At 46.0% G+C, this 20,724-nt stretch overlaps 1 long non-coding RNA gene across 1 annotated transcript; it reads right to left on the minus strand.

Moving 5' to 3' along the window:
• Window positions 1-860: 860 nt before the first annotated feature.
• LOC123042837 (uncharacterized) lies at window positions 861-20,442 on the minus strand. Its single transcript, XR_006418911.1, has 3 exons — window positions 20,086-20,442; window positions 1,838-1,998; window positions 861-1,175 (listed from the first exon to the last, which is right to left on the minus strand). It is a non-coding gene; the product is annotated as an uncharacterized lncRNA (long non-coding RNA).
• Between the last annotated feature and the right edge of the window lie 282 nt (window positions 20,443-20,724).

Below are 20,724 nucleotides of genomic sequence, written 5' to 3' on the forward strand. Positions count from 1 at the left end.
CCCAATCTCATAGAACGCAGAGCACAAAATGTCGCCAAGGAACGACAAGTGGACAGCAGGAACCAGTCGGAGCGGAGTTCATCAGAAGGAGAGGAGGAACCGAGCAATGAAGGCGGCGCCACAAGACCAACCCAAGTGGATTGCACAGAGACCGAAGCTCGCTCAAATCATCAATGCCGACCGTGAAAGGGGATTGGGGTTCCACCGAGACGCTTTCAAGGAAGTGTGTGACACTCATTGACGGAGTCAAAGCTGGCAGATCTCGTGTAGGAGGTCCCGACCTAGTAGTCTTAAAACAATGGTAACAAGGGATTCAATTGTATTGTATCCAAGGAGTTCGTTTACGCTTGCCTCGCCACGATAAGTACATCGTCATTTTGCTTATCCGTAAAAAAATTCCCGCACGGTTATCCTTAGCCACAAAGTGATTATCCTTAAACACAAAGTATGTCTGCGCTCGGTATGTGATAGCATGACCTAGCTCTGACAACACATCAATTCTCAAAATATGTCTATATACATGTGTAGTCCATAGTGAAATCTCTAAAAGAGGCTTATATTTATATATGTGTAGTCCATAATGAAATCTCTAATAACTCATTTGGCACCCAAACTTTCATTTCATTTGGTGGAAATGAAATGAAGGCCCAGTTCTTTTGCCAGATTCTCCCATAATCTTATTCCTAGGAGAATTTCATTTTGTGGGATTTGGATTCCAAGTTCAATTTTCTTGTTTGGCTGCCAGAGGGGATTTGCGAAATGAATTCCATATGCTGTTTGGCTGCTATGTGCATACCTCAATATGTATAATCAACACATTTACAATCTAAAAATGATAATCAACCCCCAAAAACTCTGCATTTTTTCAGTGATCAAGATCAAAAAGATCTAGAAAGCTTCATCTTCACGCATTCAAACATTCAAATATAATAATCTATAATGCAGACAATAAAAGTGATAAGATGTTTGAAGGGCCATTAAAGGCTGAAACTTGTGCTCCTCGGAAACAAAGATCTTCGAAGGTTCACAACTTATTAAGCACGATATGGAAGATAAAAGACTATAACTCGCCATTACAAATGCATTAGGACCATTAAAAATAAATCTTTGCATCCATTAAAGAGGCTTGAACTTGCATCCAGATTTCGGTTTAGCCTTCAGGCTTCGTTGTTACCCTGCAGACATTATCAGAAACACATAAGCAAACTTACTATAGTAGTTAGCAAATGTGAAACTTCTAAAACATTGTCTTAATTTATTAATTGGCACAACTGAAAAATCATATTTTCTTCTGTATAATAAGCTACATCACACAAAGTCATATATAAAAGGCAGAGAGGTAAATTTTCTTCTGCAGTGTTTGTTTTCATGGTATCCAGGCCAACATGTGACTGAAGAGTCTGTTTATCAAGCTACAAAAGTATACACTAATCAAGACACGGCTTACAGTGAATTGCGGCATGCCATTCAAAAATAACTACAGAAATATATTGACCCTAATTAAACAAACGCAAGGTCCAGTGACCATTCATTCCTCCATGATCTACTCCTACTAGAAAACAACAAGATCACGAACTATTGACCACTCTAAAGACCAGGGACCAAATATTGCAGTACTGGGTCTGGCCCCATACATAAATGCATCAGACTGTCGTTTTTTAGATTGATTAGGCAGAGGGATAAAAAGTTGAGGCGTATGAATCATTAATTCTTAAATCCCGGTTTATGATGAATGAGACAGATAACTAGCTATAGTACATGATGCGATGCAAGACAAAATTATGATGGAGACGAGACCGAATCATACATGGGAAATCAAAAGGCAAGGGAAACATACCTTCATTGGTTGATTTGCTTGAGGAAAGACAAGTTAGCATGGCCAGAGCAGTTGTAACACTCACGATGCGGCTATATCTCCCACGTGTCGGAGCACGACTTAGAGGCATAACCGCATAGTAGGCATGTCGCAAGAGGGATAATCTTTACACATCCCATGTACTGAATAAGAAAGGGATAAAGAGTTGGCTTACAATCCCACTTCACACAATACATAAATATAGCATTACATCAACAAGAAAACAATCAAGGTCCGACTACGGAACCAAATAAAGAAAGACAACCCCTAATGCAATATTTCCCCGATCGCCCCAACTGGGCTCCACTAGTGATCTTTCAGAAAGGAAACATAGTAACGTCCTGAATCCTCGTCGAACTCTCACTTGAGTTCGGTAGCGTTCCCTACACTGGCATCATCGGCACCTGCATCTGGTTTTGGAAGTAATCTGTGAGTCACGGGGACTCAGCAATCTCACACCCGCGAGATCAAGACTATTTAAGCTTATGGGTAGGAAAAGGTAGTGAGGTGGAGCTGCAGCAAGCACTAGCATATATGGTGGCTAACTTACGCAAATGAGAGCAAGAAGAGAAGCAAAGCTCGGTTGAGAAGCTATAAGTGACCAAGAAGTGATCCTGAAACTACTTACGTTCAAGCATAACACGAGACCGTTTTCTCTTCCAGGACTCCGCCGAAAAGAGACTATCGCGGCTACACACGCAGTTGATACATTTTACTTATGTTTAGTGTCAAGTTTTCTACAACCGGATATTAACAAATTCCCATCTGCCCATAACCGCGGGCACGGCTTTCGAAAGTTCAAACCCTGCAGGAGTGTCCCAACTTAGCCCATCATAAGCTCTCACGGTCAACGAAGGATATTCCTTCTCCCAAGAAGACCCGATCAGACTCGGAATCCCGGTTACAAGACATTTTGACAATGGTAAAACAAGACCAGCAAGACCGCCCGATGCGTCGACATCCCGATAGGAGCTGCACATATCTCGTTCTCAGGGCAACACCGGATGAACACTACGTACAACTAAAACCAACCCTCAATTTTCCCCGATGTGGCGCTGCATGTGGCTCTGTTTCGGACCAACACTTAGAGAAGCACTGGCCCGGGGGTCTTAAAATAAAGATGACCCTCGGGAGAGCGACTCCCAAGGGAAAAGTAGGTGGTGGTGAGGCAAATGGTAAAACCAAGGTTAGGCCTTGCTGGAGGAGTTTTATTCAAAGCGAACTGTCAAGGGGTCCCTATAACACCCAACCGTGTAAGGAACGCAAAATCAAGGAACATAACACCGGTATGACGGAAACTAGGGCGGCAAGAGTGGAACAAAACACCAGGCATAAGGCCGAGCCTTCCACCCTTTACCAAGTATATAGGTGCATTAAAGTAAACAAGATATAATAATGATATCCCAACAATAATCATGTTCCAACAAGGAACAAACTCCATCTTCAGATGCAACTAGCAACGCTATAAGAGGGGCTGAGCAAAGTGGTAACATAGCCAAACAACGGTTTGCTCGGAAAGGAGGGTTAGAGGCTTGACATGGCAATATGGGAGGCATGATATAGCAAGTGGTAGGTATCGCGGCATAGCAATAGAGCGAGCAACTAGCAAGCAAAGATAGAAGTGATTTCGAGGGTATGGTCATCTTGCCTGAGATCCCACAAGGAATAAGAACGAGTCCATGAAGAAGACAAACGGACGAAGTTAAATGGATCCTCACAAACGCGACGTTATCGGAACCAATCCGAAGAAGAAACACCGGAAAGAAACAAACAACATAGTAAACAACCATCACATAATCATGGCATGATGCACAACCAAGTATGATGCATGTCCGGTTTAATGAAGCATGGCATGGCAAAGTGCACAAGCAAAACTACAAGTTAAGTGGAGCTCAATATTCAACGAGTTGCATATTGACGGAACACCACATCAATTATTTAGTTCTCTCCCGTTTATGTACTCAACAATATTAAATGTTGGTTAGCATGGCAAGAGGTGAAGCATATGAAAACTGCCTATATAGGCAAGTTTAAATGAGGCCGGAACAACAAACAACAAGTCCGGAAACTCCTCATGTGCATATTTTTGGTTATGGTACTTTTCTATCCTAAAGCATATTTTAGAGTTATTAAACATGCGAAGTAAATCCACCATGTTAAACTAGGCATTTTTCTACCCCATTTACATATAAAGTTTATTAAAAATGGAGCTACGGTTATTTAGTTATGAAATAAAGCATTTTAGCACGACAATAGGCAAATTATATGCAAACATTATTTTAAACATTTTTAACATGCATGAAAGTGGCATATTATTAGTCTACACATAATTCTAAGCATTTTTCATATATAAAACATTTTAAACCGATGCACGGTTTGTGAGTAATTATATGCACGAAGTTAGAGGGTCTTTTTGTAAAACTGCCAAACACTGGATAATAGCAAAATTCACATATCTGGAAAAAAACACGCGGGTCGAAACTGGCTAGCCCGATAGGAATAGGGGAACTGGAGGGGCTGCTCAGCTTGTGGGCTCGGCCCAAGGAGGTGAGGCAGGCGGGCTGAAGAGGCGCTGGGGCAAGAAGGACCACGCGCGGTCAACGGGCAGGGCTTGGCGCTGGCTACGGGCCACGCAGGGAGATCGAGGCGAGCCGCGGGGTCAACGCAGGACTGCAGCTTGATTGCAAGGGAGGCAGAGGGCGGCGCGGCGGAGCTTGCTGCTAGCGATGCAGGGCGAGGCAGATGAGGCGTCGGGCTGCGACTGGCGGGGTGCAGGCGAGGACGGAGTGGAAGCGAGGAAGGCCGGGATGGGCGCCGGTGCTCGATGCGGTCCACGGGGAAAACGGGAGCGTTGCTGCGTCTCCCTCAAGCTCGCGAACGACACAGGAACGAGAGGACTTGCACGGCGGCGCCATGTAGAGGAGCAGAAGAGGATGGAGGTCCGGCGGGGACGCGGGTCTCCAGGGCGTCGGATCTGGCCGGCGTCGAGGAGCTTCGGGCGACGCAGAAGCTTGAAGTAGAAACCATGGCGCTCCCTGTCCATGGAGAAAAATAGACAGGGGAAAACGGGGTGAGGTTGGGAGGAGAAGGAAGGAAGAGGAGTAGGGAAGGAGCGGCGACGGGGTCGGCCTGCAGGTGGTTGGAGGTTGGACGGGGTGGCCTGGTTCGGCGAGGCTGTAAGGACGGGCGCGCTCGAGCAGAGGAGGAAGAGACGAGGACGAAGACCATGGTACTGTTGCTGCTGCTCGCGAGATGGTGAAGACGAGGGAGATCGGGCGCGAGGTCCTTGCTCCTTTGGGCGATGGATGGCACAGGCACGAAATCGAGAGGAGGCTTGGGCTACGGGAGAGCGAGGAGGATCTCCTCGCTTGGATCGTGCGCGCATGGCAGGGCGCTCCGGCTCGATAGAGCAAAGGGATCGAGGGAAGGATGGATTTTGTTGGTTGGTGTGTGAAAACGAGGAGGGAATGGATCCCGAGAGATATTTGGTGGAGTGGCGGCGGCAGCTGGCTGGGAGGATGGGACAAGCCTCCTCGAATTTAGGGTTTGTCAATATATATCTCAGGAAGATTAGGTTAGGGGCTATCTCGTCCCTCCGATCAAAATCGAACGGTCGGGAAAAATAAACTAGGGAGTCCAAATAAGAAAACGGTAATGTTTTATAGATGTTAGGGGATGATCCGGACCCAATGGTGATGACTCCCCGGGTCGGGTTCGGGACAACTTTCGGACACGCGCAGAGAGGGCCGCGGGCTGACGAGAGAGGTTAGGTAGGGCATGGCGGTGAATGGTAGTGCTCTGTGCAGAAAGCCTTGGGCTGAGAGAAGAGAAGAGAGAGACTCGGCGGCTGTTTTCGGAGACCGAAAACGTCCGACGTTCGACCCCGGCTATAATGTCGCTATAGTTTAATGGTTGGACTATCAAACGGACTTTGAATGCGATGAAACTTGGCAGGCGGTCTACTGACAACATAACAACACTGCATGCCAACCCTCAACCCATTCCGAGAGCATTTTCCGGCCACTTATAAAATAATATCTCGGACATGCCACGGGCGCGTGCAAGTGTGTCTGGGCTCAGAACGGACAACGGAAGGCACTGGGAGACCCGGACGAATGCAAGTTTTGAAAGCATGATGATGCAATGCACATGATGACATAACAAGATGCGACACGCAAGCAAAAGACAAGGCAACAACAATGAATAACTGGAAGACACCTGGCGCAATGGTCTCGGGGCGTCACAACACTCCACCACTATGAGAGGATCTCGTCCCGAGATCTAGGATGGCACCGGAGGGAAAAAGGAAGAGGAAGAGGAGATAAAACTAAGTTGCTTCTTTGACAAATAAGTGAAACCAAGGAACCTTGTGAGGTTGGACAAATTGAAAGAAAGAAAACAACGAAGATGAACGAAGTTGAAAACACTCCATTAGAAAAGAGGACCAAGGAACATTACTAGAACCTTGTAGGTTGAAAGACATAAGAAAAGGGTTGCAATGGACAAGAAGTACATGCAAGCACTCCGGTAGAAACGAGATGTACAAGGAACGCTAAAGATCAATTACGACAGTACTCTGGTTGGAAATGGAAGGCAATAATATGAACTTGGCAAAATGAAAGCACTTGGATGTGACTCCGGTTAGAAAAGGAATGATAGACACAACACTCTGGTTAAAACAAGATAGAGAAGGAATAAGAATGATATAATCTGGACATCACTCCGACTGTAAATGAAAGGAATTTAATATGAACTTGACAAGATGAGAGTATGCTTGATGAAATCAACAACGCACTGCCTCCGGAACTATAGAAATAATCGCACAAGGGGTAAAAAAGATTTCAGATAGCACTCCGGTTGAGAAGGTAGGTAAAACTTGGCAGAATGGTAAGAACTTGAAAAGATGGCACGACACTCCGGTTAAATGGATAAGCACGAAAAGAATACGATCCTCACAATCCGAGATGATGAGTGAAGAAAGCAAAATCACGATGCCTCTGGAACAAAAGAATAGAAGTTGGATCGTTGGAAAGGAAAAAATTGAGAGGAAAATGACATCTTCTACCACAACTGGATTTGAAAAGCATCCTTAAAAAGAAGGATTGAACGGAGTTGTTGGGAAATCAACAACGAAAAGAACAGGATTGTTGAGGGCTTATGGAAAACATCTCAAAACTGAGGTGAAATTCTGCCACCGAAAGCAATGATTGATCGAAACAAAGAAGAGATGAAAACTTCTTCGACCAAGATGATAGAGAGATAACTTGAATCATTGATAAGCACCACAATAACAACATTCCTTAGGGAAGGCTTTAGGTGAAATCTATACCAAGATAACTCCAAGGAAGAAAATGATGGGTTTAAATATCTCATTCCTGACAACTTGTGAATCATGAAACACCAAGCAATTGTCAAAAATGACGTAACACCACCTCAAAAGATAGATAGAAAGAGTTGCATTTCGGAATGCAAGATGAAGAATGCCCGAACTCCTCAAAACAATACATGTGTTGAGCACCATGTTTATTTGAGAGTATAGCTTGGTGGATCATAACTTCGAGAGAAATCTTGAAGGACAATTGAAGAATGAAAAGAATTCTTGACAGACCACCATGTCGAGCCTTCGTGAGAACTCCGGTAACAAAAGAATGATCAAGCGAAGGAAAATTGAAAAGAACTCCGGGAGAAGCCTTGTAATGGTTTAGATGGAGCTTCGCGACGAGATAAAGCGGAAAACTTGAAACTCCGAAAAAGAAATATCAATAACTAGAAACCGAGAATTTTGATGAACCTCCAGAATAAGGAATTGAATTTACTCGATGAAACAAGAATAAGAATTACATTATGTCCATCCTTTACTAATTAAATTGATAACAAACAATGGATTTGGCATACTACTTATTCTCGTTGAAAGGATTAAGATAGATATAGCATAAACTTGGGAAGGTCTTCAACGAACCATTAGTGGGATTGAAAAAAAACGAATGAATTGATATGATAACCCAAGAAGATATCTCTTGAACAAACCACTGTAAGAATTGAAGATGAACGAAGAAAATATAAAGAAACACCGGGAAGAATTAGAGAACCAATGAAAATACTAGAGAGAATTTAGATACGTGAGAACGAAGAGATCACGAGCTGATAAGAGAATATTTGAAAGATGCACCGGTATGATTCGGAGAACGAGAGCTGAGAGATGGAATGAATAATTCTGAGATGATGGGCTTTGGATGAATCAAACTGAAAAGACTTCTGAATTGCTCCGGATAGGTGCAAAGAATTCTCACAATCGAAAACAATTATGAGAGGATGGCATAAAGCTAGAATCATGAATCTTTGAGAGAACGGATAAGATTTGGAGGAAAAAACTCTTCTTCGGTCTTCAAATGTTGAGAATGACGAGAAGAAACACCACCATGAATTTTTGAGGTACTCCGGAATAATGCAGAAAATAAAGGTTGAATCAACAATGAAAGAATTTGAAAGATCTTGGAGAAAGACATTTGACTGATGACCAATCATTCTTACGTCAAACTTTGAAATGAATTTGAGAATAACTCCGGCAAAATTAGAAGAGTTATGTAAGATCCTGGGAAAAGACCTGTGGGTTAGGGCCCACTCAAGAGAAACACCGTTGAACGATTTAAAATAGATAAAGTGTCGGTTGGATTAAATGGCTAGAATGAGATAACAACCTCGAAATATCTTGAACGGATTGATAATGGAGACACAAATCTTCTGAGATATCTTCAGCACTCTGGATACAAAAATAGCAAGAGGTGGATGATTAAGAGGTGCGTCGGCATGAGAAAAGATTTGAACCGAGGAAAAGATATGATCAACAAAGCTTGAATTGAATCCACCAGAGAAGAAAAAGAACAGAGAATGATGAACTTGAAGCTCTGCTATTACCTTCATGAGAATCACCGGATACGAGCATTGAAAGAAAAGAATGAAGAGACTTCACATGAATAAAATGGATACTTGATTAAGTAATCTGAGTCCTTGAAGAAACAAGGGTGGGAGGGTGGGTAAAACAAAGGCAACTTGGGGACAGATGAAGTGAACAACTTGGGGAAACCGAGAGGTGATCTTGCGGATGTTGAAATGCTCAGATCCACTTGAAGAGAAACACGCCGGTTGAAAAGGATTGACATCACAATCTCGATGATCAGGAAGGATTAGTATTCACATAGGAGTATGAGAACACCGCTTAGGAAAAATATGGAATCAACACTTGACATTGATGCAACTCAAATACCACAAACCAGAGGAATGAATGGACTTGCAGGAACGAGAGGACTTGCACGGCGGCGCCATGTAGAGGAGCGGCAGAGGACGGAGGTCCGGCGGGGACGCGGGTCTCCAGGGCGTTGGATCTGGCAGGCGTCGAGGAGCTTCGGGTGACGCAGAAGCTTGAAGTAGAAACCATGGCGCTCCCTGTCCATGGAGAAAAATAGACAGGGGAAAACGGGGTAAGGTTGGGAGGAGAAGGAAGGAAGAGGAGTAGGGAAGGAGCGGCGACGGGGTCGGCCTGCAGGTGGTCGGAGGTTAGCCGGGGTGGCCTGGTTCGGCGAGGCTGCTGTTGGAAATATGCCCTAGAGGCAATAATAAAAGCATTATTATTATATTTCCTTATTCATGATAATTGTATTTATTCATGCTATAATTGTTTTATCCGAAAATAGTAATACATGTGTGAATAATAGACACCAACATGTCCCTAGTAAGCCTCTAGTTGACTAGCTCGTTGATCAACAGATAGTCATGGTTTCCTGACTATGGACATTGGATGTCATTGATAACGAGATCACATCATTAGGAGAATGATGTGATGGACAAGACCCAATCCTAAACATAGCATAAGATCGTATAGTTCGTTTGCTAGAGTTTTCCAATGTCAAGTATCTTTTCCTTAGACCATGAGATCGTGTAACTCCCGGATACCGTAGGAGTGCTTTGGGTATACCAAACGTCACAACGTAACTGGGTGACTATAAAGGTATACTACGGGTATCTCCGAAAGTGTCTGTTGGGTTGACACGGATCAAGACTGGGATTTATCACTCCGTATGACGGAGAGGTATCACTGGGCCCACTCGGTAATGCATCATCATAATGAGCTCAAAGTGATCAAGTGTCTGGTTACGGGATCATGCATTACGGTACGAGTAAAGTGACTTGCCGGTAACGAGATTGAACGAGGTATTGGGATACCGACGATCAGATCTCGGGCAAGTACATACCGATTGACAAAGGGAATTCTATACGGGGTTGCTTGAATCCTCGACATCGTGGTTCATCCGATGAGATCATCGAGGAGCATGTGGGAGCCAACATGGGTATCCAGATCCCGCTGTTGATTATTGACCGGAGAGCAATCTCGGTCATGTCTACATGTCTCCCGAGCCCGTAGGGTCTACACACTTAAGGTTCGGTGACGCTAGGGTTGTAGGGATATGTATATGCAGTAACCCGAATGTTGTTCGGAGTCCGGGATGAGATCCCGGACGTCACGAGGAGTTCCGGAATGGTCCGGAGGTAAAGAATTATATATAGGAAGTGCTATTTCGGCCATCGGGACAAGTTTCGGGGTCACCGGTATTGTACCGGGACCACCGGAAGGGTCCAGGGGGTCCACCGGGTGGGGCCACCTATCCCGGAGGGCCCCATGGACTGAAGTGGGAAGGGATCCAGCCCAAAGTGGGCTGGGGCGCCACTTCCCCCTAGGGCCCATGCGCCTAGGGTGGGGGAAACCCTAAAGGAAGAGTCCTAGGAGGGGAAGGCACCTCCTAGGTGCCTTGGGGAGGAGGGATTCCTCCCCTTGGCCGCACCCCCTAGGAGATTGGATCTCCTAGGGCCGGCGCCCCCCCCCCCTTGGCCCTCCTATATATAGTGGGGAGATGGAGGACTTCTTACCCTTGCCTTTGGTGCCTCCCTCTCCCTCTCCAACACATCCTCCTCCTCCATACTGCTTAGAGAAGCCCTGCCGGAGTACTGCAGCTCCATCATCACCACGCCGTAGTGCTGCTGCTGGAGCCATCTCCCTCAACCTCTCCTCCCCCCTTGCTGGATCAAGAAGGAGGAGACGTGGTTGTTCCGTACGTGTGTTGAACGCGGAGGTGCCGTCCGTTCGGTGCTAGGATCTTCGGTGATTCGAATCACGTCGAGTACGACTCCCTCATCCCCGTTCTTTGAACGCTTCCGCTCGCGATCTACAAGGTACATAGATGCATCTAATCACTCGTTGCTAGATGAACTCCTAGATGGATCTTGGTGAAACCGTAGGAAAATTTTTGTTTTCTGCAACGTTCCCCAACAGTGGCATCATGAGCTAGGTCTATCCGTAGTTCTCTTGCACGAGTAGAACACAATTTGTTGTGGGCGTAGATGTTGTCAACTTTCTTGCCGCTACTAGTCTTATCTTGCTTCAGCGGTATTGTGGGATGAAGCGGCCCGGACCAACCTTACACGTACGCTTACGTGAGACCGGTTCCACCGACTAACATGCACAAGTTGCATAAGGTGGCTGGCGGGTGTCTGTCTCTCCCACTTTAGTTGGAGCGGATTCGATGAAAAGGGTCCTTATGAAGGGTAAATAGAAGTTGACAAATCACGTTGTGGCTTTCACGTAGGTAAGAAAACGTTCTTGCTAGAACCCTACTTCAGCCACGTAAAACATGCAACAACAATTAGAGGACGTCTAACTTGTTTTTGCAGCAAGTGCTTTGTGATATGATATGGCCAAAGTTGTGATGAATGATGAATGATCTATATGTGATGTATGAGATGTTCATGCTATTGTAATAGGAATCACGACTTGCGTGTCGATGAGTATGACAACCGACAGGAGCCATAGGAGTTGTCTTTATTTTTGTATGACCTGTGTGTCATTGAGAAACGCCATGTAAATTACTTTACTTTATTGCTAAACGCGTTAGCCATAGTAGTAGAAGTAATAGTTGGCGAGCAACTTCATGGAGACACAATGATGGAGATCATGATGATGGAGATCATGGTGTCATGCCGGTGACAAGATGATCATGGAGCCCCAAGATGGAGATCAAAGGAGCTATGTGATATTGGCCATATCATGTCACTATTATTATTTGATTGCATGTGATGTTTATCATGCTTTTGCATCTTGTTTGCTTAGAACGACGGTAGTAAATAAGATGATCCCTCATAATAATTTCAAGAAAGTGTTCCCCCTAACTGTGCACCGTTGCGACAGTTCGTTGTTTCGAAGCACCACGTGATGATCGGGTGTGATAGATTCTAACGTTCACATACAACGGGTGTAAGACAGATTTACACATGCAAAACACTTAGGTTAACTTGACGAGCCTAGCATGTACAGACATGGCCTCGGAACACAGAAGACCGAAAGGTCGAGCATGAGTCGTATAGAAGATACGTTCAACATGAAGATGTTCACCGACGTTGACTAGTCCGTCTCACGTGATGATCGGACACGGGCTAGTTAACTCGGATCATGTTATACTTAGATGACTGGAGGGATGTCTATCTAAGTGGGAGTTCATTATAATTTGATTAGATGAACTTAATTATCATGAACTTAGTCTAAAATATTTACAATATGTCTTGTAGATCAAATGGCCAACGTAGTCCTCAACTTCAACGCGTTCCTAGAGAAAACCAAGCTGAAAGACGATGGCAGCAACTACACGGACTGGATCCGGAACCTGAGGATCATCCTCATAGCTGCCAAGAAAGATTATGTCCTACAAGCACCGCTAGGTGACGCACCTGTTCTCCCTGCACAACAAGACGTTATGAACGCTTGGCAAGCACGTACCGATGACTACTCCCTCGTTCAGTGCGGCATGCTTTACAGCTTAGAGCCGGGGCTCCAAAAATGTTTTGAGAGACACGGAGCATATGAGATGTTCGAAGAGCTGAAAATGGTTTTCCAAGCTCATGCCCGGGTCGAGAGATATGAAGTCTTCGACAAATTCTTCAGTTGTAAGATGGAGGAAAACAGTTCTGTCAGTGAGCACATACTCACTATGTCTGGGTTACATAACCGCTTGACTCAGCTGGGAGTTAATCTCCCGGATGACGTGGTCATTGACAGAATCCTCCAGTCGCTTTCACCGAACTACAAGAGCTTTGTGATGAACTTCAATATGCAGGGGATGGAAAAGACCATTCCTGAAGTATTTGCAATGCTGAAATCAGCAGAGGTAGAAGTCAAAAAGGAACATCAAGTGTTGATGGTGAATAAAACCACTAAGTTCAAGAAGGGCAAGGGTAAGAAAGCCTTCAAGAAGGACGGCAAGGGAGTTGCCGCGCCTGGCAAGCAAGCTGCCGGGAAGAAGCCAAAGAATGGACCCAAACCCGAGACTGAGTGCTTTTATTGCAAGGAAAGTGGTCACTGGAAGTGGAACTGCCCCAAATACTTAGCGGACAAGAAGGCCGGCAAAACAAAAGGTATATGTGATATACACGTAATTGATGTGTACCTTACCAGTACTCGTAGTAGCTCCTGGGTATTTGATACCGGTGCAGTTGCTCACATTTGTAACTCAAAGCAGGAGCTGCGGAATAAGCGGAGACTGGCGAAGGACGAGGTGACGATGCGCGTCGGGAATGGTTCCAAGGTCGATGTGATCGCCGTCGGCACGCTGCCTCTTCATTTACCTACGGGATTAGTTTTAAACCTCAATAATTGTTATTTAGTGCCAAGTTTGAGCATGAACATTGTATCAGGATCTCGTTTAATTCGAGATGGCTACTCATTTAAATCCGAGAATAATGGTTGTTCTATTTATATGAGAGATATGTTTTATGGTCATGCTCCGATGGTGAATGGTTTATTCTTAATGAATCTCGAGCGTAATGCTACACATATTCATAGTGTGAGTACCAAAAGATGTAAGGTTGATAATGATAGTCCCACATACTTGTGGCACTGCCGCCTTGGTCACATAGGTGTCAAACGCATGAAGAAGCTCCATGCTGATGGACTTTTAGAGTCTCTCGATTACGAATCATTTGACACGTGCGAACCATGACTCATGGGTAAAATGACCAAGACTCCGTTCTCAGGAACAATGGAGCGAGCAACCAACTTATTGGAAATTATACATACTGATGTGTGCGGTCCAATGAGTGTTGAGGCTCGCGGTGGCTATCGTTATGTTCTCACCCTCACTGATGACTTTAGTAGATATGGGTATGTCTACTTAATGAAACACAAGTCTGAGACCTTTAAAAAGTTTAAGGAATTTCAGAGTGAGGTTGAGAATCAACGTGATAGAAAAATCAATTTCCTGCGATCAGATCATGGAGGAGAATACTTGAGTCACGAGTTTGGCATACACTTAAGAAAATGTGGAATAGTTTCACAACTCACGCCGCCTGGAACACCTCAGCGTAATGGTGTGTCCGAATGTCGTAATAGCACTCTATGAGATATGGTGCGATCTATGATGTCTCTTGCTGATTTACCGCTATCTTTTTGGGGGTATGCTTTAGAGACTGCCGCATTCACTTTAAATAGGGCTCCGTCGAAACCCTTTGAGACGACATCGTTTGAATTATGGTTTGGGAAGAAACCTAAGCTGTCGTTTCTAAAAGTTTGGGGATGCGATGCTTATGTCAAGAAACTTCAACCTGAAAAGCTCGAACCCAAATCGGAAAAATGCGTCTTCATAGGATACCCTAAAGAAACTATTGGGTATACCTTCTACCTCAGATCCGAAGGCAAGATCTTTGTTGCCAAGAATGGGTCCTTTCTAGAGAAAGAGTTTCTCTCGAAAGAAGTAAGTGGGAGGAAAGTAGAACTTGAGGAAGTATTACCTCTTGAACCGGTAAATGGCGCAACTCAAGAAAATGTTCCTGAGGTGCCTGCACCGACTAGAGAGGAAGTTAATGATGATGATCAAGATACTTTTGATCAAGCTCCTACTGAAATTCGAAGGTCCACAAGGACACGTTCCGCACCAGAGTGGTACGGCAACCCTGTCTTGGAAATCATGTTGTTAGACAACGGTGAACCTTCAAACTATGAAGAAGCGATGGCGGGCCCGGATTCCGACAAATGGCTAGAAGCCATGAAATCCGAGATAGGATCCATGTATGAAAACGAAGTATGGACTTTGACTGACTTGCCCGTTCAGCGGCGAGCCATAGAAAATAAATGGATCTTTAAGAAGAAGACAGACGCGGATGATAATATGACCATCTATAAAGCTCGGCTTGTCGCTAAGGGTTATCAACAAGTTCAAGGGGTTGACTACGATGAGACTTTATCACCGGTAGCGAAGCTGAAGTCCGTCCGAATCATGTTAGCGATTGCCGCATTCTATGATTATGAAATATGGCAAATGGACGTCAAAACGGCATTCCTTAATGGTTTCCTTAAGGAAGAATTGTATATGATGCAGTCGGAAGGTTTTGTCGATCCTAAGAATGCTGACAAGGTGTGCAAGCTCCAACGCTCGATTTATGGGCTGGTGCAAGCATCTCGGAGTTGGAACATTCGCTTTGATGAGATGATCAAAGCGTTTGGGTTTACGCAGACTTATGGAGAAGCCTGTGTTTACAAGAAAGTGAGTGGGAGCTCTGTAGCATTTCTCATATTGTATGTAGATGACATACTTTTGATGGGAAATGATATAGAACTCTTGGACAGCATAAAGGCCTACTTGAATAAGTGTTTTTCAATGAAGGACCTTGGAGAAGCTGCTTATATATTAGGCATCAAGATCTACAGAGATAGATCAAGACACCTCATAGGTCTTTCACAAAGCACATACCTTGATAAGATATTGAAGAAGTTCAATATGGATCAATCTAAGAAGGGGTTCTTCCTGTGTTGCAAGGTGTGAAATTGAGCTCAGCTCAATGTCCGACCACGGCAGAAGATATAGAAGAGATGAGTGTCATCCCCTATGCCTCAGCCATAGGTTCTATTATGTATGCCATGCTGTGTACCAGACCTGATGTAAACCTTGCCGTGAGTTTGGTAGAAAGGTACCAAAGTAATCCCAGCAAGGAACACTGGACAGCGGTCAAGAATATCCTGAAGTACCTGAAAAAGACTAAGGAAATGTTTCTCATTTATGGAGGTGACGAAGAGCTCGTCATAAAAGGTTACGTCGACGCTAGCTTCGGCACAGATCTGGATGACTCTAAGTCACAAACCGGATACGTGTATATTTTGAATGGTGGGGCAGTAAGCTGGTGCAGTTGCAAGCAGAGCGTCGTGGCGGGATCTACATGTGAAGCGGAGTACATGGCAGCCTCGGAGGCAGCGCATGAAGCAATTTGGGTGAAGGAGTTCATCACCGACCTAGGAGTCATACCCAATGCGTCGGGGCCGATCAAGCTCTTCTATGACAACACTGGAGCTATTGCACTTGCCAAGGAGCTCAGGTTTCACAAGAAGACAAGGCACATTAAGCGTCGCTTCAACTCCATTCGTGAAAACGTTCAAGATGGAGACATAGATATTTGTAAAGTACATACGGACCTGAATGTAGCAGATCCGTTGACTAAACCTCTCCTTAGAGCAAAACATGATCAACACCAGAATTCCATGGGTGTTTGATTCATCACAATGTAACTAGATTATTGACTCTAGTGCAAGTGGGAGACTGTTGGAAATATGCCCTAGAGGCAATAATAAAAGCATTATTATTATATTTCCTTATTCATGATAATTGTCTTTATTCATGCTATAATTGTGTTATCCGGAAATAGTAATACATGTGTGAATAATAGACACCAACATGTCCCTAGTAAGCCTCTAGTTGACTAGCTCGTTGATCAACAGATAGTCATGGTTTCCTGACTATGGACATTGGATGTCATTGATAACGAGATCACATCATTAGGAGAATGATGTGATGGACAAGACCCAATCCTAAACATAGCATAAGATCGTATAGTTCGTTTGCTAGAGTTTTCCAATGTCAAGTATCTTTTCGTTAGACCATGAGATCGTGTAACTCCCGGATACCGTAGGAGTGCTTTGGGTATACCAAACGTCACAACGTAACTGGGTGACTATAAAGGTATACTACGGGTATCTCCGAAAGTGTCTGTTGGGTTGACACGGATCAAGACTGGGATTTGTCACTCCGTATGACGGAGAGGTATCACTGGGCCCACTCGGTAATGCATCATCATAATGAGCTCAAAGTGATCAAGTGTCTGGTTACGGGATCATGCATTACGGTACGAGTAAAGTGACTTGCCGGTAACGAGATTGAATGAGGTATTGGGATACCGACGATCAGATCTCGGGCAAGTAACATACCGATTGACAAAGGGAATTGTATACGGGGTTGCTTGAATCCTCGACATCGTGGTTCATCCGATGAGATCATCGAGGAGCATGTGGGAGACAACATGGGTATCCAGATCCCGCTATTGGTTATTGACTGGAGAGCAATCTCGGTCATGTCTACATGTCTCCCGAACCCGTAGGGTCTACACACTTAAGGTTCGGTGATGCTAGGGTTGTAGGGATATGTATATGCAGTAACCCGAATGTTGTTCGGAGTCCCTGATGAGATCCCGGACGTCACGAGGAGTTCCGAAATGGTTCGGAGGTAAAGAATTATATATAGGAAGTGCTATTTCGGCCATCGGGACAAGTTTCGGGGTCACCGGTATTGTACCGGGACCACCGAAAGGGTCCCGGGGGTCCACCGGGTGGGGCCACCTATCCCGGAGGGCCCCATGGGCTGAAGTGGGAAGGGATCCAGCCCGCTTTGGGCTGGGGCGCCACTTCCCCCTAGGGCCCATGCGCCTAGGGTGGGGGAATCCCTAAAGGAAGAGTCCTAGGAGGGGAAGGCACCTCCTAGGTGCCTTGGGGAGGAGGGATTCCTCCCCTTGGCCGCACCCCCCTAGGAGATTGGATCTCCTAGGGCCGGCGCCCCCCCCCCCCTTGGCCCTCCTATATATAGTGGGGAGATGGAGGACTTCTTACGCTTGCCTTTGGTGCCTCCCTCTCCCTCTCCAACACATCCTCCTCCTCCATAGTGCTTAGCGAAGCCCTACCGGAGTACTGCAGCTCCATCATCACCACGCCGTCGTGCTGCTGCTGGAGCCATCTCCCTCAACCTCTCCTCCCTCCTTGCTGGATCAAGAAGGAGGAGACGTGGCTGTTTTGTACGTGTGTTGAACGCGGAGGTGCCGTCTGTTCGGTGCTAGGATCTTCGGTGATTCGAATCACGTCGAGTACGACTCCCTCATCCCCGTTCTTTGAACGCTTCCGCTCGCGATCTACAAGGTACGTAGATGCATCTAATCACTCATTGCTAGATGAACTCCTAGATGGATCTTGGTGAAACCGTAGGAGAATTTTTGTTTTCTGCAACGTTCCCCAACAGCTGCAAGGACGGGCGCGCTCGAGCAGAGGAGGAAGAGGCGAGGACGAAGACCATGGTCCTGTTGCTGCTGCTCGCAGGATGGTGAAGGCGAGGGAGATCGGGCGTGAGGTCCTTGCTCCTTTGGGCGATGGATGGCAGAGGCACGGAATCGAGAGGAGGCTTGGGCTACGGGAGAGCGAGGAGGATCTCCTCCCTTGGATCGTACGCGCAAGGCAGAGCACTTCGGCTCGGTAGAGCGAAGGGATCGAGGGAAGGATGGATTTTGTTGGTTGGTGTGTGAAAACGAGGAGGGAATGGATCCCGAGAGATATTTGGTGGAGTGGCGGCAGCGGCGGGCTAGGAGGATGGGACAAGCCTCCTCGAATTTAGGATTTGTCAATATATATCTCAGGAAGATTAGGTTAGGGGCTATCTCGTCCCTCCTATCAAAATCGAACGGTCGGGAAAAATAAACTAGGGAGTCCAAATAAGGAAACGGTGATGTTTTATAGATGTTAGGGGATGATCTGGACCCAATGGTGATGACTACCCGGGTCGGGTTTGGGACATCTTTCGGACGCGCGCGGAGAGGTCCGCGGGCTGACGAGAGAGGTTAGGTAGGGCCTGGCGGTGAATGGTAGTGGGTTGTGCAGAAAGCCTTAGGCTGAGAGAAGAGAAGAGAGAGACCCGACGGCTGTTTTCGGAGACCGAAAACGTTCGACGTTCGACCCCCAGCTATAATGTAGCTATAGTTTAACGGTTGGACTATCAAACGGACTCTGAATGCGATGAAACTTGGCAGACAGTCTACTGACAACATAGCAACACTGCATGCCAACCCTCAACCCATTCCGAGAACATTTTCCGGCCACTTATAAAATAATATCTCGGACATGCCACGGGCGCGTGCAAGTGTGTCTGGGCTCAGAACGGACAACGGAAGGAACTGGGACCCGGACAAATACAAGTTTTGAAAATATGATGATGCAATGCACATGATGACATGACAAGATGCAACACGCAAGCAAAAGACAAGGCAACAACAACGAATAACTGAAAGACACCTAACGCAACGATCTCGGGGCGTCATAGCAGTCAACAAGCAGAGTTCTGAAAATAAATATTATATTTGTTGACAGGGAAGAAGGATTCATTAACATATTACTCCTCTAGTGGACTACATAGATGAACGATTCTATAATTAGTTACTCCTCCTGTATGAATGATGCTCAAAGCACCACAACAATACACGATAGGATCCCTGAGCATTTGGTACAAGGCAGGAAAGAACAAAGAGACCACGACTAATAACCATTGTTATCTTCAACGAAAATCCAAAAAACTTTGCAATTTCTTCTTTGAATCTGACTGCACAATACTTTATATGTCCAGTCCATTTTATGATTCCAGTTGGGCTGGCAGTTAATCATCATCAAGAGATGAGTATAACTTATTTGTGACTATGAATATTTATCAATCATCATCTACTTTTTTGCACTCTTGATAGTTTGTGAAGTAAAAAAAAAACAGATGATGCAAAAAATGCTGCAGGGGTGAGGCGCTATCTAACATTAACATCAGTAGTTGAGACCTACTGAAGAACCACTCTGATTGGAAGTGCCGACGCATACCCTGCTTGCTCCCAGACCAAGAGCCTCGATGCCTCTTGCTCCTTAGTCCTCCGGGCGGGGGGGGGGGGGGGGGGTAGCTGGCCGGCCGTGGGCAGGCGGAGTAATCGTCAAGAAGTCGATCTGCTGCCCAGATCGGGTGGCTGGAGTGAGGCGTGTTACTGAATAGTGGGTTCAGGTTAGGGTTAGGGTTGAAGAAGAAAAACGCATCAGAGAGAGGGAGGATGAGAAGAGAGGTGGTGGGAGAACCTACCAGGATTTGAGAACTCAACGGCGGCGTTGCGGTCACCGGAGGCAGCCACGCCATCAAACAGAAAGCTTCGCGAGTTACCGGTGTGGGGACGGTGGAATAGGACTCAGGGGGAAGCTATACACCGGCAAGGGGATGCGTCACCGGCGGCCGAGAAGGAGGGGCTCATGGCGGCGGTGGTGGTGGATCAAAGATTTGGCGACAGCCATGGTGGTGGTGGGTTGAGGGGGGAGGGGACGAGAGACGAGGGCGTCGGGGAAGGGTGGGGAAGGGAGCGAGTGAAACTATTCACCGGCGAGGGGATGCGTCACCGGCGGCCGAGAAGGAGGGGCTCATGGCGGCGGTGGTGGTGGTGGGTTGCGGGGGGAGGGAAGGGCGTCGGGGGAGGGTGGGGAAGGGAGCGAGTGAAATCTACGAGAATGACGGGGGGGGCTGGGATTTGGGGATAGGCAAAGTTTGCATCCTCTCGAATCTTTGAATGAAATCCATCCCTAATTATGTGACAGCCAAACGAGTAGATTTCGGAATTCGCAAATGAAATCCATCAAATCCGACACAAATGATGTGTACCAAACGCCCTGTAGCTGGCCGACCGTGGGCAGGCGGAGTAATCGTCAAGAAGTCGATCTGCTGCCCAGATCG

This window comes from Triticum aestivum, chromosome 1A, assembly GCF_018294505.1.
Source record: "Triticum aestivum cultivar Chinese Spring chromosome 1A, IWGSC CS RefSeq v2.1, whole genome shotgun sequence".
Classification (NCBI taxonomy): domain Eukaryota; kingdom Viridiplantae; phylum Streptophyta; class Magnoliopsida; order Poales; family Poaceae; genus Triticum; species Triticum aestivum.